Here is a 23,877-nt window from a genome sequence, read left to right on the forward strand (position 1 = left end):
TTGAAGGTGAAACCAAACCAGAGTTTTGAATGCTGGGTGTAAATGCAATGCCCTGCCTTTTCCTTCTCTAGTGATGTGAATTTAGACAAATTACTTAACTTCCCTCAGCCTCATTTGTAAAATGTTGCTGAGACTGGTGCAAAGAAAAGGAAGTGGAATTTTCTCCAAAGTCTGGGCTTTAGATGAGAAAAACACAATGAACCTCTGAAAGTGAATAGCTATGAAACTAGAAAAATTCCTTAGCAGATGGAACCAGAATACAAGAGACAGCTTACAAAATGGTTAATAAAGTGGTTATCAATGTTGAGGATGACAAGACTAACTTGGGGACTCTCTGCTAACTCTTCTGCAAATTGTCTCTGACCAGAGATTATGGTCACATGGCTCCAGAAATGAGGAATTGAGGTACACCAGACAAGCCATCAAGTAACTTCTCCTTTATGCACACACAGAGACACACACACACTGCATATACCCCCCACACACACATACACACAGGGAAGGGGGTTTTCAATCTGGACTACCATAGCATCCTATCTATCCATCATTCGAACACATGATATACATTTCTATCAAACAGAGTTTGTACATCTTTGAACAAACATCATGGACCCAGCATAAAAGCTCAACAGATGGAAGAATAAATGATGTTGTTCTGCTTGAATCAGCCAGGGCTCTGGAACTGCACACCCATCAAACTAGAACTCAACTCCTTCCCACAGGTCTCTCAGGCCTGACCTCCCTTTGCTGTCTCCAAAATCCTCCTGAGCCCTGTAGGAAGAAACCCAGAGCCTAGGGCCCACTCCTTGGCTTCTCCTCACCCAGAATAGCACAAGAGTTAACCACATTAGCCTCGATGTTGCTCTTGTTTTCTTCTCCAGATCTGGGTGAAAATGGGTTGCTGACAGTGACCATGAGAAAATGACCCCCACCCCAGACCAACATGTAGGGGTCAGTCTCCACCCCTCTCCCGGCTCAGACTGCTGAGGGTAAGGTACTGACTCTCTTTTGTTTCTTTCCTGCCAAAAATTCCAATCAGCAGGAAATCTTGCCAGCCCTCCTTCCCTAATACTTCAAATCTGGAAAATCTCTAGACCAAGCCACCATCCCCTCTTGCGTAGATCACCATATCCTGTTTCTCTGATTCAATCTTTGCCCTCTTGGATTTATTTTGAAAACAGCAGCCAAAATGTTTGTCTCACGTCTTGAAGACATTCTACAGGCTTCCCATCTCACCCACAAGAAAATTCAGTCTTTGTAGTAATCCATAAGGTCCCCAGGTCTACAGCAACTGGTTCCCTGAATCAACCTTGCTTCCCACCATGGTCCCTTTGGCCTGGAAGCAGGGCATGTTCCCTCACTAAGCTCCAGTCCCATTTCCTGAGAGATGCCACCTTCTACCTCCCTGATTTCTCTTATGTTTCTTTGTAGTATGTATCAGCTACCAATAAATCACATCACTTGCTTGTTCTATTGTCCGGCTTTCCTCCAACACATATTATACATTCGGAGAGCGTGAAAACCTGTACCTTTTGTCCTGTTCTGAATCTTGAGAATTCAGTCCAGTGCCTGGAATGGGACAAATGCCCACTATGCACTAGTGTCACATCCTTTTGCCAAGCCAGAGGGTTAGGAAATAGAGATCAAAAATGATCTTAGCATTTGGAACAGGGAGAAAGGATCGAAAGCTAGCTAGACCAGCTGTATCACTGAGCCCTGGGTTCAAGTGAGAGACCCTCCCTCAGTGAATAAGGAGAACAATGGAGATGTCAGTCTCAGACTCGAGCTCTCGCCTTCACACACACATACACACACACACACAGTCATTAAGAACTAGCTCCAACCCGTGAGAGCACAACACAGAGTAGGTGCTTGTGGGAGACACACAAATAGTTCTAACTATTTGCCCGAATGCAATCGGTCAGACCAAACAACTGACTTTGCCACTTTTGCCATCTCTGAACTTGCTACGGCATCTTATTTTCAAAATTTAATATGGATTTATTTGCTAGAGCAAATTCAGATGTGAACATCCAAACCCACATACGTTTCCTGCTCTGTAAGTGGGAGGATTTCTTGTGGCCAGGTCTGGTCTTACACACAGCGAGTTTCCAGGATGTCTGAGTGCTGCCACCCACCCCTCTCCCACCCACACCCTCTCAGAAGCCCCCCTCCCCTGGAGTTCAGGAGAACATAAACTTAGACAATTTACAATTCATTGACCTCTGAAAAAGCGAGTCACGCCCCAAAAGAGACCTGCACACAAAAGCTTTCCCAAGCGGGATCTTTTGTTGACACTGGTCTCTGGTTACACCCCAGGCATGAAAAGGGAGGAAATTCTTCAAAGGGAGAGCTCCCCTACTTTTGTCTGTCTCTAGCAAAACCCCTTCCCCCCACTCTGTCCTCCCTGGAGGGAGGCACTGTCAGTTCAAAAGCGTGAGTACTGCGGAAGGAGGCATTTTCAGGTTACACCCTATATATAGCTAAAATACTTATAGGGCCTGTCTCGTGTTACTTGGCAAGGGTTTAAAGCCTTAAACAATTCCTGTCAAGTGTGCTGTGTTATGAGTCCCCTTTCCTGTCCAAAACCCTTCGTTGGCCCAGACCCTGGGAATCACCTTTCTCCTTCCGGCCACTCCTGGCTCACCCTCTTACAGCCTCCAAGATTACATAGTCTTTCCCTCAGGCCCAGGTCTGCCTAGGATTGCAGTCCTACACTTGCTGCAACCTCACCAGTGAGGCATTTCTTCAGACTCTTTTCGGTATCCTGGCCTGGGAGGCTCCTGTTTTCCTGGGTCAGACTGAGGTAACAAATGTGACTTGAAGAAAAGTGTGCCTCTGTCACCACACACCAATACCTCATTCTGCTCATCTCAGACTTGCCTTTGTCAACACAACTTTTCACACAGCTCTGTCAAGTAGAGGGCATTGGGTCCTTGGAACTGAAATTATAAACAGTTGAGTCGCTGTGTGGGTGCTGGGAATTGAATCCTATTCCTCTGGAAGAGCAGTTAGTGGTCATAACAGCTGAACCTTTTTCCTTTCTTTTTGTCCTTTTAAGACCGAGTGTTGCTATGTGGACCAGGCTAGCCTCAAATGTGCAATGGTTTTCCTTTCTCTGACCTCAGAATGCTGGGATTATAGGTACATATCACCATGCCTGCCTCAAATAACTCTACATCCAAATATCTTGACCCTTCAGGAAGTCACAATTACTGAGGTGTGTGTACTATGCAGAGGGTGAAACCCCAGAAACCAAGATTAAGAGAGCTACCTACCACAGGCAGCACAAAGTCTTGGCCTTGAACACCAGGAGTTTTCTTTTTTATTTTTTACTTCATGTGCATTGGTATTTTGCCTGCATGCATGCTTGTGTAAGGGTGTCAGATCCCCTAAGACTAGAGTTACAGACAATTGTAAGCTGCCATGTGGGTGCTGAGAATTCAACCCAGGTCCTCTGGAAGAACAGCCAGTGCTCTCAACCTGTGAGCCATATCTGCAACCCCAGGAATTTTCTTTTTCAAGTTTTTATTGCATCTTAATTTTTGTTCCTGCGTGCGCACGTGTGTGTGTGCGTGTGTGTGTGTGTGTGTGTGTGTGTGTGTGTTGGAGGAGGAGTATGGCCAGAGAACAACTTGAGTAGAGTTGGTTCATTCCTACTGTGTGGGTCCCCAGGATTGAAGTTTGGTGGTGAAACTTCTATGACAAGTTGTCTCACACACTGAGCCATCCTTCTGGCTCCATCCAGGAATCAAATGCCTTGTGTACAGGCTCCATCCAGGAATCAAATGCCTGAAGAAAGCTGAGGGGGAAGGAAAACATACATTTTCCCATGCTACACACAGCCTTCATCTGATTAAAGAAATTGTCTGTTAAAGTGCAGGCGGGGGTGGAGGGAGGGGGTGTCACAGTGCACAAAAATGACTACAAGTCAAAATGAGGGAAACTTTCCCCTGGAATTGGTACTTGTATATTTTTCCAAAGAATAAATCCGCCTCATATCATTTTGTTTGTCAAGGCACCAAAAAAGGAGGAAAACTCTGAATTCTGTTCCTTTCGATCTGGAATGCAAATGACAGGCCCCATGCTTCCCATCTCACAAAGAGGCTGTGGTGGAAAGGGTCTGTGCCAGCGCTGGGGGAAGAGCCTCTCTAAGAGAACTAAAGCAGAAGCTGCAGGAAGCACACCCTAGGGCTGCCTCCCGCGTCTCAGCGGACACTCTAGGGCCAGAGAAGCTGCCGTGCTTGTGGGTACCTGAGAGGCCCGGAAGTACAGTGGTGCTGCTCATCTGTGGGAGCCTCGGTGGTGGGCACGTGCCGACCACACAACAAAACCCTTCTGAAGGAAGCCAGGTTTAAGATTGAAGCCCAAACCTGAGGGCTGTAGACTTCAGACAGAAAAGTCGAATCGCCATTGTTTGCCTCAGGAGTTGAGTAAAATGCTGAATATGGGAAAATGGTATCTCACATTCTTCCTATGGAGAACACCTTCGAGGTAGAGCTGGCTTCCCACGTATCTTTCAGTTCTCCAAATATATATAAATTGGTCACACGGTCATCCAAATAACAGGTTTACTTGGGTTAAAGAATATTTTCAGAAATTTGTATGTGCAAAGGACACATAACACATGGAGCGTGCAGAAATGTTCTTCCGCTACAACAACACCATCTGAAATCATAGCGGTTACTGCTATTTTCATCTCCAGATTGACTTGTACTGATGGAATAAATGAAGGAAGATGAAAAATGAATTAATAAACTTTTAAGCCTTCACAAGCCTTATAGGCCCTACTGGGAGCCCTTATAGACATCACTAATCCTCATACACTATGTGGATTCAGTATTTGGTATTATTAGTATTCCTATCATATAGAGGAATACCCAAGCTCAGAGAGATATGTAACATTCCCAAAGTCACACAGCTAGTAGATGGCAGAGACAAGATTCAAACCTTTATATATGAGATCGTTCTTTGCTACATTTAGAGAGCCCTACATGTAATACAAATTGTGTGTGTGTGTGTGTGTGTGTGTGTGTGTGTGTGTGTGTGTGTGTAAATTTTTGTTTGTTTTTTGAGACAGGGTTTCTCTGTTGTAATCTTGGCTATCCTAGAATTCACTTTGTAGACCAGGCTGGCCTTGAACTCATGGAGATTTGCCTGCCTCTGCCTCCCAAGTGCTGGGACCAAAGGTATGTGCCACCATTGCCCAGCCACAAATGATATTATCACAAAGAAAATAACCTGCCACTGGGTACTGCTTGAAACCTTGTTAAAGTGAGGAGAGGCCTGGCCTGGAGGTACACACTATAATCACAACTGTTCAGAAAGCAGGAAGATCGCAGGTTCCAGGACTGCCTGGGCTACAGTGAGACCAAGGCTAGCTTGGGTAAATATAGTGATTTTAATCAGAAATGTCCCCCACAGTCTCAGACATTTGGATATTTGGTTTCCAATTGACGGCATTGTTTGAGAGATTTAGGAGGTTTGGCTCTGTTGGAGGAGGTATGTCATAGAAGGCAGGCTTTGAGAATTTAAAGACTCATGCCATTTCATATTTGCTCTCTGTGCTTCATGCTTGCAGTTCAAGATGTGAGCCCTCATCTTCCTGCCCCTGGTGCGGTGGCCTTTACTCTGCCATCATGGAGTCTAAACTTCTGGAAGTATACATCAAATAGCCTTTTCTTCTACAATTGCTTTGATCACAGTGTTTTATCACAGCAATAGAAAGTAACTATTACAGAAGCTGGTAACAGAGAGTGGGCTATTGCTGTGACAGACCCAATCATGTGGTTTTTGGGAAGAATGTAGAAGGCTTTGTGTGCTGGCTAGTTTTATGTCAACTTGATTGATAATTGATGTGGGATAGTCCGGCTTACTGTAGGCAGTGCCAACCTGGGTTGGTGGTCTCAGGTGCTACAAGAAAGCATGCTGGGCGAATCATGAGGAAGTAGCACCCTTCCATAGCCTCTGCATCAGCTCCTGCCTCCAGGTTCCTGCCCTGCTTGAGTTCCTACCCTGAGCTTCCTTGGTGGTAGAGTATGACCTGGAAGTATATATGAATTAACCCTATCCTTCCCAAATTGATGTTCAGTTATGGTGTTATATTACAGCAATAGAAACCCTAAACAGGCATTTTGAGCTTTGAACTAGAAAAAAGCAGCTGAACACTCTAAGCAGAGTTTAATGAGCCATCATAGTCAGAGCTTAGAAGACAGTAGTTCTGAGAGCCACACAGACTGGATGCCCAGCTCAAGAGGTTTCAGAGGAGACCAATATTAGCTTCTGGGACAGAGACCATTCTTGTGAACTGATGACAAAGAATGAGGCTTCCTTCTTCTTTGTTCATGTTCAATGTCTGAGACTAAATTTAAAAGTATTCTAACTTGTTTGGTGGATGGGATTTCCAGACTGCCTAGTACAGGCTATTGTAATAGTTTAGCATCGGAGGGCAACCTTGGTGGGTTGGAGCCAAGGAACACCACAGAGTCACAGGGTGCAAAAGAGCTCACGTGGGAGGTTTATTGGGGGGAAGTGCGGAGATAGCCTCTGAGGGAGAGCAGGAGGAAATGGAAGGGGGGTGAGAAGGGCTTGCCTTTTATAAAGGGATATAGCGCATGCGCATAGGGAGAGTGTTATACCTAGTGGCTGTAGTAGCTACAGAGTCACATCTTGGCTGCTAGGTCCCCAAGAGCAGGCCAGTGTAAATGCCTGAATGCTAAAAGCTATGTCATATGGTTATTAGTAATCACTCTTATGCAGATCTACAGTGAAAAAATAGCAAATGGGGAAGAAAAAAACAAAAGCATACTATTTGGAGAGGGAATGGACACTGATAAGCTTAATGTTACAGCCAAGGCTTGTGCTGGAAGACAGGGTACAGTTGTTAAGATTAGTGTTTTAGGCAAAGGGCTAATATGTACTGGGATAAACAAAAGACTGCGCTCCATAAAAATCCAACTCACCTAAGTTTCCCTTTGTGAAAGGAAAATGCCTAAGAAATTATCTGCTCCCAGAAAGGAACAACCAACAAAAGCTACTGCAAATGTGATTCAAGTGTAAAGGGTCCATCCCAAACTGGCAGCTAAACCTGGCAGTGTCATCCTCAAGGCAAGTAGTAAATGGTCAGTGAAACCTTCCTCTATGGTTTCAACACCCTTGAGGCCAGGTGATATGGGGGTATTTCTTGCATGGAGAGAGCCCCCGAGAGGTCATTGTGAGATGGTAGAAACAAGGCCGGGTGGCAGTGGAGGCCCCAAGAGGTTGGAGGTGCCAGCGCTTTGAGATTTCTGCCAAGGAGAATTGTACAGGGGGAATGGAGCTGGACCAAGAGAGAGAAGCATGTTATAGCCAGCAGCACCGGAAGGGCAGAGCCTTCTAAGCCTTTGACACATATATGGAGCTACAGGACTTTGAGTTTGCCCTGCCGGGCTTCAGGATTTCTTTGGTTTGATGTTTCCTCGATATGCCTCCATTCCTTCCTTTTGGAATGGTAATTTATATTCTGTGTCATTACCTGTTGGAAGTCTGTAATTTGTGTTTTGATTTTACAGGGGATTGGCGATAAGAGAATGCCTTGAGTCTTGGAAGGGACTTTGAACCTTGGGTTTTCAAACAGTGTTGCAACTGTAAAAGACTATGGGGAGTTTTAAAGTTGGACTAAATGTATTTCTGCATTATCATATTAAGACCATGAGGAACAGAGAGTGGGTGTGATGTTTTGAATGAGAAATGTCCCTGTAGTCTCAGGATTTGAATACTTAGTCCCTAGTTGATGGCATTGTTTAGGAGTTTTATGGGTTATGATCTTGTTAGAGAAAGAATGTCACTGGAAGTGGGCTTTGAAAGTTTGAAGACTCGAGCTACTTTGAGTTCATTTTCTTTGCTTTATCTTTTAGTGTATCCTCAACTTCTTGCTCCTACCTTTGCTCAGCCATCATGGTCTCTATCTAACCCTCTGGAACTGTAACCCCAAGTAAACTCCTTCTACAGTGGCAGTTCTCAACCTGTGTGTGAGTTGTCCCCCGCTTCTGGGTCAAACGACCCTTTTACATGGATCACATATCAGGTATCACATTATGATTCCTAACAGTAGTAAAATTGCAGCTATGAAGTAGCAACACAATAATTTTATGGTTGGAGGTCACCACAACATGAGAGATTGTATTAGAAAGGTTGAGAACCACTCAGTGTTCTATAGGTTGCCTTGGTCATGGTGTTTTAGCACAACAATAGAAAAGGCACCTGCCAAAACCCAGTCTCAGATTAAAAAAGAAAAGAAAAACAAAAGAGACAAAGGAGGGAAAAGTAGTACATATGTGCGTGTGTGTGTGTGTGTGTGTGTGTGTGTGTGTGTGTGTGTGTGTGTGGTGGGGTGGGTGGGGTGGCTGTCACTTGCAAGGCTATTGTCCCAGTGCCCAAAATCAAAAACAAAAACATGAACAAATGAACAAAACAACAAAATGGTTTGTGGGCAGATGTATTTACTATTAGAAAGTAATTGCTGGGTTAGGCTATGGTGGTAGGCAGGAGCATGCAGATCTCTGTTAGTTCCAGGCCTGTCTGGTCTACAGCACAAGTTCTAGGACAACCAGGGCTACACAGAGAAATCCTGTCCTAGAAAGAAGGAAGGAAGGAAGGAAAGTAAATGCTGGAGCAATATTTATGTATATTTTTTACTGTCAAAATTTAAACTTAGAATTTAACATTGAATTAGCAATAGTTCTTAATGATTTATTTTTAACAATTATGTGTATGTGCATCTATGTATGGATATATATACACATGGGTAAAGGTGCCCTCAGAGGTCAGAAGATGGCATTGGATCCCCTGGTCCTGGAGTGATAGGTGGTTGTGAGCCATCCTTTGTGGTTGCTGGGTACAGAAGTTGGGTCCTCTGTAAGAGCCAAGTGCTCTTAACCACCCAGCTGTCTCTCAAGTCTATGAATTAGCAGTAGTTTTAAAGTATTGTCTGCTCTAAACAAAAAGTCTTTTCCAGACTTTTGTTTTCTCTTGCTTAGCAGAATTTGGGAATTCTGTCTCAGAAATTTCTCTATACTTCCGGGTTTCCTTTAGAGTTGCCAGAGGCTCCCAATCTGTTTTGAAAAGCACGAGAAATTTCTAAAGTGAAAATTCAGTTTTGAAAACCATCTAAAGACATCAGAGGAAAGCAGGCCTTGGGGATTACTTTCTAGAAAACAATATCATTAGTATATCAAAACTTCAGAAAAATTATGACTCTGTTCCAAAGGAAAATAAAATCATAGTAACTAAAACACTCAGAGGAATAGTGTGGCCTCTCTCAGGCTTGTATTGCTATTTAACCAGCTTTTTGTTTGTTTGGTGGGTTTGGTTTGTTTTTAGTTTTTCGAGACTGGTTTTTCTTTGTGGTCCTGGATGTCCTGGAACTCTCTCTGTAGACCAGGCTGGCCTCGAACTCACAGAGATCTGCTGCCTGTGCCTCCTGAGTGCTGGGATTAAAGGCGTATACCACCACCACCTGGCTTAACCTGCCTTTACATAAACATGAATTTTCAACATTTTCTATCCTTTAAGCAAATGTTCTTTGCTTGGTTACATGACAGCAGTCAAGAAGTGCCTACCACAGACAAATGGAAAACCCTTGGCAACAGTCTTGAAGAAACGCACCCTGCAGAAAATGCTTTGGCGCATGCTCAACAGCTTCCTGGAGATCCTGCTGGCTCAGTGTGCCCTTAGCCAGGGTCTGAAAAGATGAAGGAAAACAGATAGGCACTTTCCTTCTTGTTCATTTGTCTGGAGAAGTTGCCCTCGGCTCTTCTCAGTGAGCTTAGAAAACTGGATTCGTAAACGGTTAACCTACCAATCTTGCCCAGGGCTCTAATGCAAGCTTGTATTTACTCCTTTTGGGTCCCTGAAATTGATGTCTAATTCTATTGTTTGCCTTTTGGTCCTGTAAAATGTGCATTAGCCTGTGGTTACATTGGGGTATACTTGTTGAAATGAATGTGTTCTTTTGTGACAGCATCCAGTGGTTCACAATGAGAACGCTTTAGAGTATACAAAACTTAACAGAATATTAAAACAAGGGAGGTGGAAGGGACAAGACTTCAAAAGGTTCCCAGAGTGCCCTCTTAATTGGCTGAAGCTATTAACTTCTGTAGCCATGTATGCAGGAATTTCACCAAGCCCCAAGTAACAACTTTAACACAACATCCATTTGCCTCCGATAAAGTAAAATAGATTCCCATTTTAAGCAATTTATGCCTCTTTGCAACTTTTTCTTAGGGATGAACATTTCCTCCTTTAAAAAATGAGATGGCTGGACATTTTACAGAGCAATTAAACTGTAGTCATATATCTAGCCCCAGTTCTCTCCCTGGGTGTGGCCTGGCTGGCACAGCGTGTGCACTGAAAGCCTGTTTGACCTTAAATGCCCTGTTGGAGGACAGGGTAGGTGGCTGGGAAGGTAAAATCATCTTCATTCTGTGTTGTAGGGCAAATGCAGCCCTACCTTTGAAGCCTGCCTTATGTTACAGAAGAGAAGCCACAGATCCCCCTGCCTGGGAAGAGGACCCTCCTGGGAGGAAGAATAGCAATCAAGAGTGCTTGCCTTCTCAGGCCCTCTCAGAGTCAAACTGTCAGCTTGCTTTGAGCATGGCCTTCTGCCCATTACTGGGGCCCAGCCATAGGACCATGCAGAGGCATAGCTGGAGGGCCATTGGCACAGGGCTTAAAATGTTCAGAGGTAGAAGAATTCATCAGAAACTGTGAAGGGCAACTGGCAAATAATGAAAATACATTGTGCTAGCTGCACCATTCTTTTAGCATTTCTACATTTTTGCTTATGTATTTATTTATTTATAGCTATACTAAAAGTCACACACACACAGAAAAGACTTGGTTCTCTGGACCTGGGTGAGGCAATGGCTACTAGGAAGTCACGTGGACCATTAGAAGAAGGCAGATATTCACAGAACCCCATATGCTTTCTGTAGAAAAAGAAAACCAGGCCTCCAGAGGTCACCAGCACAAACACTTGGAACTTAGGCTGTCTCTGTCATGGTCACTCTGTCCATGACCATAAGTTCAGTGCAGCTGTCTCCAGATCATTAAAAACAAATGTATACACTTAGAAATAAGGGAATATACACCACCCACCCCTACACACACACACAACCCTACAGCTTGTTTTCTTTATTCAACGTTAATGCTGAGATTTATCTTTGAAGCATCCCTCAGATCCACTACCTGTATTTTGGATGACACTAAATAGCTGTCTGTGGGTGATCTGGTACATCCCTCCAGTCACTTCAGCTTTTCTTTTTCAGAAGTCTGACCAAACATTGTTGTTGTTAATTGTCTCATACATGGCAAATACCAAAAGGTTAAGTTTCTAGAACTACACACCAGCATATTATCTCTTGAACAAATGGACTCTGGACTTTTGACTCCCTCATCTAAACAGCAGAGGCTTAACAATTTATCTGTCTAGATATGTATCTCTAAGTCATCTGTGTCCTTTAGTGCATGTGTGCATGTGTGTGCAGGTGCAAGTGTGTGTATGTGCAGGTGTGGGCCAAAGACTGCTATTGGTTGTTGTTTTGAGACAGCATCTCTCGTGGAACCTGGAGCTCACAGATTCAGCTAGACTTTCCAATCAGGGAGCCCCAGAGACCCACCTGTCTATCCTCCCTAGCACTGGGATTACAGACATTGCCACCATGCAGCGACTATTTGTGTGGATGCTGGGGATAGAACTTGGATCCTCGAGAATATGTGACAAGCATCTTACTTACCACCAGAGCCATCTCCTCATCCCAGTCTTCTTTGTTAAAAAGAGAAGTTTTGTGTATTCAAAGTCAGGGTCAGCTGAAATCCAAATATTGGTGGTGGCCAGTATCTCTTGAAGATGTCTCTAACCCTGACATTAGTGATGAATGAAGATTGTGCCTTTAAAAAATGTGTGTGTGAGAGAGAGAGAGAGGGAGAAAGGGGGTGGGGGTTAGAGGTATTCTGGGGGTGTGGGATGGATGAGCAGGAAGAAACGGAGGGAGAGGAAGAGGAAAAGTGACAGAGCCAAAATCCGCCTTAGGGTGTGGCCCTGTGGCCCCAGCTAGCCTAGAGGCAAAACCAGGCATAAAGAGGCCATTCTTTATTCTTTACAAGCAGAAGCTGGGAAAGAAGCCCTTTTTCGTTTAAAAAAGAATTAATTAAAAAAATTAAGTCTCACCCTGCAACATTTGTTTTACACTCTTAAATTGCCAATGTTAAAGTCGGTTTTTTCTTTTCTTTCCCTGGAAACTATCCTATGACATTTAAGTTTCTGAAGTGAGGGAGGGGGGCAGTCTCCCTTTCTAAGGACAAAGAAAGTGCCAAGTCTTCACACTTAGTCATCCAAGAGGCTTAGACCTCTGGGCCACTCTGGGCTCTGTCCTAGACAGCTGACTGGGACCAGGAAAACCATTACATGGCTTGTGAATGGAGGAACAGGGCATGTGGAACAGGAAGTGTTGCAATTGCAGAGCAAACAAGTATTTGGGGTGGCTGTGTTGGGGCTGAAGCTTTATTTTTTAAATGTTTTTTATTTCACTTTACATTACAACCAAAGTTCTCCCTCTTACCCCTCCTCCCGCCACCCTCATCCCCCATCCCCGCCCCTCCCCGCCGCCCCGCCCCAGCCTACCCTCCATCCACTCCTCCCAACAGGAAAGAACGCCCATGGGGAGTAGACAAAGTCTAGCACATTAAGCTGGGGCAGGAATAAGCCCCTCCCCTCTGTGTTAAGGTTAAGCATGGCATCTCCTCATAGGGAATGGTCTCCAACAAGCTAGCTCATGCACCATGGATAGGTCCTCATCCTACTGCCAGAGGCCCCTCAGATAGCCCAAGCTACACAACTGTCTCCCACATACCAACAGCCTAGTTTGGTCCCATGGAGGCTCTACAGCTGTCAGTCTAGGCTTCATGAGTTCCCAAGAGCATGGTTCAGCTGTCTCTGTAGATTTCTCTATCATGATCTTGACCTCCCTTGCTCATGTGTTCCCCTCTCCCTCTCTTCAACTGGATTCCCGGAGTTTGGCCTGATACTTGGTTGTGGATCTCTGCATCTGGTCCCATCAGTTACTGGATGAAAGATCTATGATAGTTGGGGTATTCACCAATACAAGCGAAGGCCAGTTTAATCTTATGAAAGTGATTTTAATTCCTCCCTAGCTGGGAACACCTTGACCAGCAGCACCTCTTGGCACTTTGTTTTGGCTTTTATTCATTTTGTTGTTGTTGTTGGTTTTGTTGTTTCATTTTGAGCCAAGGTCTCACTCTGTGGCCCAGGTGGCAATCCCCCTGCCTCCGCCTCCCCAGTGGTGATGATTTTATATGTATGTCACCATTCCCACCTGCATTTCTTTTCTTCTTTTGTTCAGGCTGGCATTGTGCATATGGAAAGACACTCATATATGTGCAATTCTAGAGAGGCCAGACTGAGAAGCCCTAAACTGAGGTGGGACTGCCAAGAATCTAGATATATATAGAATCACAGAAATGGCAGGTGCTATGAAACTGTATAGTAGCTGCAGACCAAAGTCAGCCTCCATATCTGCATCATGGAGAAAGAAAGGCTCATCCGTTCTTATCAGACACACCCATATCTATAATGGGAAACAAGAGTCACACTATGTCATTTATATACTGTCTTTGGATTCAGCATTTGACAGTGTCCTTGAGATAAGGCTGGTCAAGTCACAAGACTATACTGATAATGAGATAGATTCATTCAGAACACATACACCAGGGTCATGTGTTAGAATCAGGGCTTCGCCCATCAGAGTCCTTTACCTCAACATCACACACTGCCCATCACTTCTTCCAGTTGCGCCAGGCTTTCTTAGCCCTTCCTTCATCAACTTCAAAGAGTTCACGCCCATGAAGGGGAGCAAATGTCATCTTCCTGGGATCTAATCTATTGCAAACCTCTAGACCATAGTCCTAACATCGGTGACATGTATCATTTACACAGTGATGCTCTGGGCCAGTCACACATCCAGCACGTTAAACATACTGCAGCATGTTTTAAATCTTCTCACTTGTGTTTTTAAGACAGAATCAAATCACGTTCATGGCTGACCTGGAACTCACAGCAATCCTCCTGCCTCTGAATCCCAAGTGCTGGGAATTTGGGTATATACCAGGATGTCCAGCTCATGTTCTTTGGCCTTTTTTAGCTCATTGACTTGTGAGCAAAAGGGATCTTAGAAGCAGTCTTGTCTGATTCTCACCCTTTATAAATAAGGAAATGAGACTTGGCTGACATAGGGTACTGGTGCAGCTGTGGCCTTCCCCGTTCTGAGCAGGAGGGAAGCAATCCTCCAGGAAGTTATTTCATGCTGTCCTGGCTCAAAGTACTCTAGATATTGCACATAGACTTTGGAGATAATACCATGAGGGATAGCAACCAAGCAAATGGCCAAACCCTGCATGCATGCACGGTCAAGGAAGCAGAGTCACCCAAATCATCGTCTCCTCAATCCACAGGGAAGCCTGGTCCACAAAACTAATATGACAATGGAAAAGTGGCATGCAAAGTCACTGCAAAGGAGGCCCAGGACCAACAACTGTGCCCTGAAGCCACTTCTAAGAACACCAGGGGTACTGGCCCAACTACGCCGATGATTCTAAAAACCTCCTCACAAAGTTCACAGAAGCTAAGATGAGGAGGGGAAGGAGAGATCCACACCTGAGCAGGCCTCTCTGTTTCTTGTCAAGCTATAAGGATGAGTGACTGCCCTGTCTCAAGTGTGCTTAAAAAGACCTCAGCAAGAAGATAACTTTCATGGCTTGCACTGTCCTTGAAGAACAAAAATAGAAGATGGAGAAATCATCTAGGAGCAATAAACTAACAAAGACACCAGGCGAGGGTGTGGCCTAGGGCTCATGACTAATGCTTCTTATGACTCTGTTGTATGACAACGGTTGACAGACTGAAAACTAGAGTCAGTGTGCTTGAGCACCTGGGTCTGATCTGCAGTGCCACCAAAACAACAAGCAAACATCACCTGGTTGGACACCTGTAGTCCTAGCTACTCCGAAGGCTGACACAGTAGGACTGCATAAGCCTTAAGAGTTTCAGGCCACAACAGGTGTTGGTGCACTCTTTTAATCCCAGCACTCAGGAGGCATAGGCAGGTGGATCTCTGTGAGTTCGAGGCCAGCCTGGTCTACACAGCCAGTACAGCCAATGCTACACAAAATAAATAAATAAATAAATAAATAAATAAATAAATAAATAAATAAGGAATTTGAGGTCAAACTGGCAACATAGCAACATCCTGTCTCTCTGAAACAACAACAAAAGCAACACAAATATGAAATATGGTTCTATCTCTTCTCCCAGGAGAAAGAACATAAGAGTAAGGGAATGAAACACATAACTATTTGTTGATTTTCTTACCCTGAAGAATGAAGTTTAGAGGTAGCAGAGATAGCTCAAGGGTAATAGCACTCTCAGAGGACCTGCGTTCCAGCCCCAACGCCCACATCAGGTGGCTCACAACCCCCTGGAACTCCAGATCCGAGGATCCGACCCCTGCTTCTGGCTTCCTTGGATATCTGCACACACATGCCATACACTCACACAGACCACACATACATAAACAAATAAGTTAAAATTAAAATTTTTAAAACAGAGTGAAGCTTATGGTGACCCTAATGATGGTAGCAAGAACTTCTGTCAATTTGCCATTGATGTAGGAAACACCAAAACCATAAAGTAGCATATTTAATATGTCACACGTCATACACAAGTGGTACACAGATGGGTCAATAACACAGGCTTGTTGAATTAACCTTAATTGACTCTCATAACATCTCTAAACTTGCTACTCTATTTTGGGATTTTTGTTGTTTTTATTTTATTTTTGGTTTTTTGACACAGGGTTTCTCTGTGTAGCCCTAACTGTCCTGGAACTCACTCTGTAGATCAGGCTGGCCTCGAACTCACAGAGATCAACCTGCCTCTGCCTCCCCAGTGCTGGAGTTAAAGGCATGCGCCACCACCACCCAGCTCCTTCTTCTATTTTGTAAACACTTACTTTGTCACTAAGTACAGTTAAATACAAAGTGATACACAGATATTCAATGTATGCCCATACATACATACATATATGTATATATGTGTAAGCATAATGTACATATATATATATATATACATATATATATATATGTACAATATATATCATATTGTATTGATAACCATCAACTGAGTCTCCCTCCTGCTGAACAAGTTGGTTCACTGAGCATTCAAGGAGCAGATCCTTTTGGGCCGCACATTCTGTTTGCTCAATCTGTAAACACGTAATTATTTAACTTGCCTTCTAAAGCAGCAGCACCACGCCCTGGATATGATGCAAACCCCAGCATTACAAGATAAGCTCTGTCTCAAGTTTCTGCTCGTTAACAGTGCCTGAAGTATTTGCTCATAGGCTCAGGGACAGAGGCAGAAGTAAACAGTCAGGCCAGCACTGTGGGGATACTGGTGTTACAAAACCCACTTTCTTCTATTGTGAAAGCAATGAATGAAGTTGAGCAGCACTCCCAGAAGGAGGGATGCCTTCATCCCACAATACACTGGTCAAAAGATGCCTTATGGCTGCCTCCCTGACCCCAATACCCAGGTCAGTCTCCTACCCCTGGTATTAGAGGGGAGCCCCAACAAGCAGCCTCTGCACTAGGCTCCGTAATTTCATCCTGCTCTCTCCCAGGCTGCATGGTTCTCAGGTGGCCTTCAGTGCAGGGTTTAACCTGGCTGAACTTTTGATCTTTAACTACAAAAATCACCTGAGTGTGTGTGTGTGTGTGTGTCCTTCTCTAATTAAACAAAGCACAGTGTCCTGGGCCAGAGGCTCTGGCACAACTTTCACTTTGGTTACATTTGATTTGGGGCATGTTTCCTCCTTTCCAACCATCCCAAATAAACTCATTACCAGGTGATACAACTGAGTGGTCGGAAGTAAAACCCAGAGAGCTTTGAGGGAGACCCTGATGCCTGATACAAGCCTGCTTTCTTTTTGTTTGATGGGTGGGTGGATGAATGAAAGAATGGTTCACCAAGGTATCTGTAACAGTGTCTAGTAGGCAATAAACCCTATTGTCTATGATATTAGATGGGATTCCTCTCTGCCTCTGGGTTTGGGAGACCATAGGGAGGGAGATGGGTCTCTCTCTGTGATAGTGAGAGAAGGCATGTCTCAATGGCTGTAGATATACTATACTAGCCAGTTGTCCCCATGAAAGAGCTTAACCTGATATGAACCGTTCTTCCTGTTTTCAAATAGCAAAATTTTAATCTCTAGATTTAAAAAAGACATATTTTATTTTAGAGAGGGGGGAGGGAGGGAGAGAGAGAGTAGTGAAGATTACTGACTGCTGTGGGTGTTAGGATCCAAACTCCAGTCCCCTTCAAGAGCAGCAACCACTTGAACCCCATATCTCCAGCCCCTGACCTCTAGAGCTTAAATACTTGGTTTTCATTTTTTAAATATTAATATTCAGAGCTGAGGAAATAACTTAGCCTATTGTTGGGGCCAAAAAAATTGATTATGATATTTTTGGGGGTGCCTTTAAATGTCTTTTAGATGCTGGTTACCACCGCATGGCTTGGCCTCAGTAGAAGAATGTTTCCTAGTTTGCTTAACAACAGACCTAGGCCCTGGGTGGGCCCACACCTATTCTGAGGGCTTGTATTTGTGCCTAGGGATTGGTGAGAGGCTGGTTAGGACATGCAGTTTTAGGGGTGCCTCTAGGATTAAAGGAAATATTTGATATCAGCTTTAAACATGATGATAGATGTCTTTTTCGATCACCCCCATTGTTGGAAAGCTATTTAAGGGGATGCTTGAATAAACCGTAGACTCCAGTCTCCAGCATAAACTGAGAGCCCTCCTGAGATAAAAAGATGTATCTGTCTCATCCTTAACACCGTGGAGTAGCTAGGAGTTTCCAGGTCCACACTGTCCCACTGGACCCAGGGCTGTTCAGATCGTTCCAATTACAGCCACAAAGACATCAGTCCAGAATAGATGGCCTCTGTAGAGTGGGACTGACATAGGCCAAACCCCAGCAGCCTGTAAAGTGTTTGCTGTGTAAGCATATTTTGACACCCCCTCTCCATATCCATGTCAAAAGCTGACACAGTATTGTGCATCTGTAAACCTCTTTCTGGGAGACAGACACAGCTCCCTGGTGTTTCTGGGTGCTCCCTGGCCAACTAGCCTAGCCTAAGTGATAAGTCTCTGAGAAATGACATCCAAGATTGACCTCTGGCCTACACACACACACACACACACACAGAGAGAGAGAGAGAGAGAGAGAGAGAGAGAGAGAGAGAGAGAGAGAGAGAGAGAATATTAATGTTACAGCCAAGGAAGGCACAGAATCTAAAGGCACACAATGCCCACTGTGTGGCTCTGGCTTGTCTGGATTTACAATGCCAGAATTGCTACCTTTCTGTTTATCTCTTGTGCTTGTTCCTCAGGTAAACAACCCTGTGTTGAATAGTTTTATTTCCACCTGACACAAGCTAAAATATCTGGGAGGTAGGAGCCTCAAATAAAGATGAACAAGTGATGTGGAAGTGTAAGCCAAATAAACCCTTTCCTCCCCAACTTGCTTTCGGTCATGGTGTTTCATAACCACAATAGTAACCCTAACTAAGATAGAAATTGGTACCAGAAGTGGGGTATCCATGTGCCAGACCTGACCATATTGTTTTGGGGAGGATTATGGAAGGACTTTTGGAAATTTGGGCAAGAAAAGCCATTGACTGTTGAAGGTTTGGTGAGTTGTTCTGTGGAGCATGGAAGATAAAAGTGTTGAGAGAAATGCAGATCGAGGTGTGGTGGTGCACGCCATTAAGCCCAGCATTTGGGAGGTAGAGGCAAGTGGATCTCTGTGAGTTTGTGGCTAGCCTGGTCTACAAAGCAAGTTCCAGGACAGCCAGAGCTGTTATACAAAAAACAAAAAAACCAACAACTCTATCTTGATACAAACCTAAAAAAAAAAAAAAAGAACCAAAGAACAATAACAAAACCATGAAAATCTACAGATGTTGGAGGTCTGGCTTGTGAAGTTCCAGGGGGAAGTTTGAGAGTTTCTTGAAGACTACTGGGGACATTGCCTATTTGCTATTGAATTAAGGGTCTGTGGTTCTGATCAGCTGTGTCTGGAGTCAGCTGTGATTAACCAGAGACCAGCACCAGTGAAGTGAAACCTTTGCTTTACTAGGTTAATTGATGTTGACCAGCTGGAGCTGAGAAAACAGAGGTGATTAAGCAGAGACCAGCATCACTGAGGTGAAATCTTCTGGAACTGTTTTCTGAGAATTAGCACACAGAAGCTGTGTTCCAGAGGCAGCCAAGGTTGTACTTCACTCTGGCAGCTGAACTTGGTAGTGTAAGAGTCACCCAAGATGTGCTGGTTTTGAAGGTCTAAAGGGGTCTTGGAGAGCAGCTGAGGATTGGCACTGGGAGAGGCCAGAAGTCGTTGGTGAAGATTCGGCCTCAGTGGCAAGTGGAGGATTGAAGGGGTCACATAGAAAAGTTGAGGCTTGGTACCATGAAGACAGCCCAAAAGAGGCTATTGGTGAAAGTGTAGCTCATTTTGGAGATGCTGGTACTATGGGATGACCACCAAGAACAGTAACCGCAGTGGAATGGAGGCAGCCTGAGCCTAGAAGATGAGCTATGTGTGCTGCACAGGGCTGAGACAGAGAAGTGACCTAGAAGACTGTGAGTGAATCCCAGATATTGGACACTGAGTGATTTACACTATTAGAATTCGATTTTGCTTTGATCTGATTGTAACTGTACCCTGCAACCTCCCTCTTTAAGTAAGGAGTTATTTAACTTTTTTATTTTATTTTTCAGTTTTATTTTTTTCAAACAGGAGCCTACAATTGAAAAACTGAATTTTTAAAGAGGTTTTTAGGTTTTAAAAGTGACTGAATTTTTTTTTTCTATGAATGACACTTTATTCAGTCATTTTCTTTACAACTGAAACTCTGGGTATTCAGAATTAACATCCTTGCCGGTGACACCAGAAAGTTTCGACCTTGTGCTCCACATTGTTCTTCTGTGCTTTGTCTAAATGAACCTTTGTGAGCCGGCTGCCATCCAGTTTCACCATGGTCCTCTTAGCCACAGTTTACTTGGGAAGACCAAGTCCTCAAGGATGACAACATGCACTGCAGTGAGGGTGTGGCTTCTGGGGTGTTTTTGCTTAATTTTCATACTGCTTTCCCTTTCCCGAGTCGGCTCTGGCAGAATCCTCCTCTGAACAATGAATACCAGGTGTTTTCCACTAAACTCTTTCTCCAATTCCCAAAGCAGCCGGACTTGGATTTTCTGGAAAGATTTCAGCTGAGAAACTGGTACAACAATTATGATGGCTTTCGGGCCATCACCAACTTCGATTTTCTTGGTCGCGGTGATGTTGAGTTCCTGCAGCTGCACCTTGAGATCTGAGTTCATCCCCAGCTCGAGCAGCACCTGAGAGATGCCAGACTCGTCCGGACTCCACAATCATGGCGCTCCAGCAGAACACGGCTCGTCCTTAGGAAGTGCTGGCTTAGAAAGGGCAGAGACTTTGGATTTTTAAAGACAGTAAATTTTAAAGTGTTTGAATTTATAAAGACCATGGGACTTTTTAAGTTTGTAAAATGTTTTATATTATGATATTGATACTAATGTGTGGATATTAATATGTGATCTTGGGGATGAACGGGAAAGGAAAGGTTATGGTTTACCAGTGATGTATTTGTGTGTAAAATTAACAAGGGATCAATTGTAGTTTTATGTCATCTTGATACAAACTAAAGTCATCTGAGATCAAGGAGCCTTAATTAAGATAAACAAGTGATGCAGAAGTGTAAGCCAAATAAACCCTTTCCTCCCCAACTTTTGGTCACGGTGCTTCATCACTAAAATAGTAATCCTAACTAAAATAATCCCAATATTGGAAAGTACACACAGAGGGGTGTAGTTCAGGCTTGCTGGCCAATAACTTGGTTTGTTTAATGAACAACGACCTGCAGAACTCTTCTGAAAAAAAAACAAAACAAAACTGGCAAGATTTGTCTCAACCACCTTTAGTGCCCTCTCTGCTGGGTGTGGTAGTGCATGCCTTTAATCCCACCAGCACTTGGGAGGCAGAGACTCACAGACATCTGTGAATTCAAGGTCAGCCTGGTCTACAAAGTGAGCTCCAGGACAGACATCTTAGGTCAATAAACCAGATTCTGGGGAAACTGATGCAGGCCAGCAAGATGGCTCAGTAGTTAAAGTGCCCGCTGCCAATCCCTAGGACTTGAGTTCAATTCCTGTATGGTGGAAGGAGAGAGCTATCTCCTCTAAGTTGTCTTTTGACCTCTGCATTCATGCGGTGGCACATGCCTGTACATACACACACTAAACAAGCCAATTAAAAATGTAAATCTGTGATGCAGTTATTCATTACACGTCTGTGGGAGACACATGTAGACAGCAGCAATGTTTATTGCTCTCATCTCCATAAAAACCCAGAGGTAAGTATGGCTCAGAATTTTATACCAAGGAAGAGATACTAAGGTACAGTGACTAGGCCAAGGATCCCTCCAGTGACATGCAGAAATGAAACAAGTACTGGCCTGGCAAATCCCAAACCCAGCACTCTCTGGGCTTTTTCTGACTCTGGCAAGACTCACCTATTTCCCAGACCCTCTGAAATGAGACATGAGGCTCCCTGAGAGAGCTCCTACCCAGTGATTCAGAAGAAGATGCAATAATACATTGAGGTGCAGGCCTTCACAGCTCCTGAGAAGCTCAGCAATTTTTTTTTTAGTTGTTCTCATTAATTTTACACATAGCAACAAGAATTTGAGGCCACTTTAAAGAAGCTGAAGGAGCAAGACAGCAAAGGTGGGTAAAGTAGTTCCTTTAGGAAACAGAAATTAAAGGCAGATGTGCGGCTGTGTTCCTGTCATCCCTGCAGGAGTGGCAGAAGCAGAAGTTTTGCTGCAAGTCTGAGGCCAGTCCGGGCAATGCTAGGAGTACTAGGCAAGACACCAGCTACATAGCAAGACCCTCCCCAAAGAACACAGGCTTAAGACAAGCAAAGAAAAAACCAAAGCTGAAGATGGGTGGTGTAGGTGAGCACAGATCTCAGTTCTGAGTCTAAGTGACAGGTGGACTCAGAAGTGACATAGTTCTTGCTGTTTAAAAGGAGGCGCAATAATTTTAATTTTAACATATATTATCACCATTGTTCTCTAATCTATGGAGCACATGCTAGGGATCAGTATTCTTATGGAAAACTTTAAGTGTTTTGCTTTAAATGTATAGCATTTTCTAAAAACAGGCCATTTGGTTATAGCTGTAAAATCTGGTTGACTTGAAGACTTAGAAAATTTAATAACACACAGACTAGCTCCTGGCTACCAGTGTTAATGGTCTCCTGTTTGCTGAGAGAAAAATGAGCATACTGGAGAATGGCCATCTACTTTGAAAGCACAGTGCGTCATACTGTTGGGGCTATACGTATTGAGAGGATGAGCTATGTCACCCTCTTCATAAACACCACGTGCTTTCAAGTTTTTAACTAGGTAGATGACAGCCAAAGGGCACATCAAACACATGATAACAGTCAACACTAGTAGAGACGTTCTATTAATTCACTCACAAAGGCAATAGTTACTAAGTAATGGGTGTCTGCGCAGTTCTGAGGTTTGTTTGCACACTTGTTCTACAGTACAGGGTCTCAAACCCAGATCCGAGTGCATGCAACACAAATGTTCTTCCACTGAGCTATAACTCCAGCCACCTCAGAGACAGAAATAGAACAGTGGCTAAGGGTCCCTGACCACCCAAGACAGGCATGACAGCACATTCCTGCAATCACAGCACATGCAGTAGAGGTAGGAGGATCAAGTCAAGTCTTGATTATGTTTGGAGTTAGAGGACAGCCTGAGCTACATGAGACCCTGTATCAAAAGCAAAAACAAAACAAGAAGATGTCTGACCTCCCACATGAGCTTGCAGAAGTGTGCAGTGCTAAAAGTGAACCTGACAGCTCTCCAGTGCGCTGTCTGTGACTTACAGTGGCTCAGTCTCAGGAACTGAAATTGAGAAGAAATCACAAAAATAGAAGATGTAAATGCAAAGAACAAAAGCTAAAACTTAGAGCTGGGGAAGGCTGAAATTTGGCTACCAAGTTATACTAATTAATAAGGTCTAATTGGAAAAATAAAAGCATGCAAGGATATTATATAGGACAAAGCATTAAGCTAGGCACAAACTGACACTTCTCCAGTTGAATAATTACAGTGTTGGTTAACCATCACCAAGAACTTGATGGGATCTGGGATCATTGAGAGCCACACCTCTGAGCAGACCCAAGAGGGCATCTCCAGAAAGGCTTACTGAGGAGGGAACACCCGCCCTGAACATCAGCAGTGACATCCCATTGGCTGGGGGCCCAGACTGAACTAACCAGAGGAAAGGAGCTCCAACACTCACTACTCTCTGCGTCATGCCCTTCTAGATGCATGCTCATGCCATCATGAACTCTACAGGGGTCTCTCTGTCATGAGGGATGGCACCATCTTAAACTGTGAGCCAAGTTAAAGCCTTCCTTCACAGCAATGAGAAGGTAACTAACACAATACACCTGTGCTAAACAAAAGTTATAAAATGAATGCTAGAGGATTTAGCCCAGTGGTAGAGCACATGACCAGCACTTTGAGGTCCTAGGAACCATCCCTAGTAGCAAGGTAAAATACATACATACATACATACATACATACATACATACATACATACGAAAAATGCGTAGTCATTTTTATTCCTCTGGTATTTTTTCAAATAATGGCTGAGG

At 44.0% G+C, this 23,877-nt stretch overlaps 1 pseudogene; it reads right to left on the minus strand.

The window, feature by feature from the left end:
* Positions 1-20,015: 20,015 nt before the first annotated feature.
* Positions 20,016-23,877, minus strand: part of LOC100755806 — a 47,020-nt pseudogene continuing 43,158 nt past the window's right edge.

The sequence above is a fragment of the Cricetulus griseus genome (genome assembly GCF_003668045.3).
Source record: "Cricetulus griseus strain 17A/GY chromosome 1 unlocalized genomic scaffold, alternate assembly CriGri-PICRH-1.0 chr1_1, whole genome shotgun sequence".
Lineage (NCBI taxonomy): Eukaryota > Metazoa > Chordata > Mammalia > Rodentia > Cricetidae > Cricetulus > Cricetulus griseus.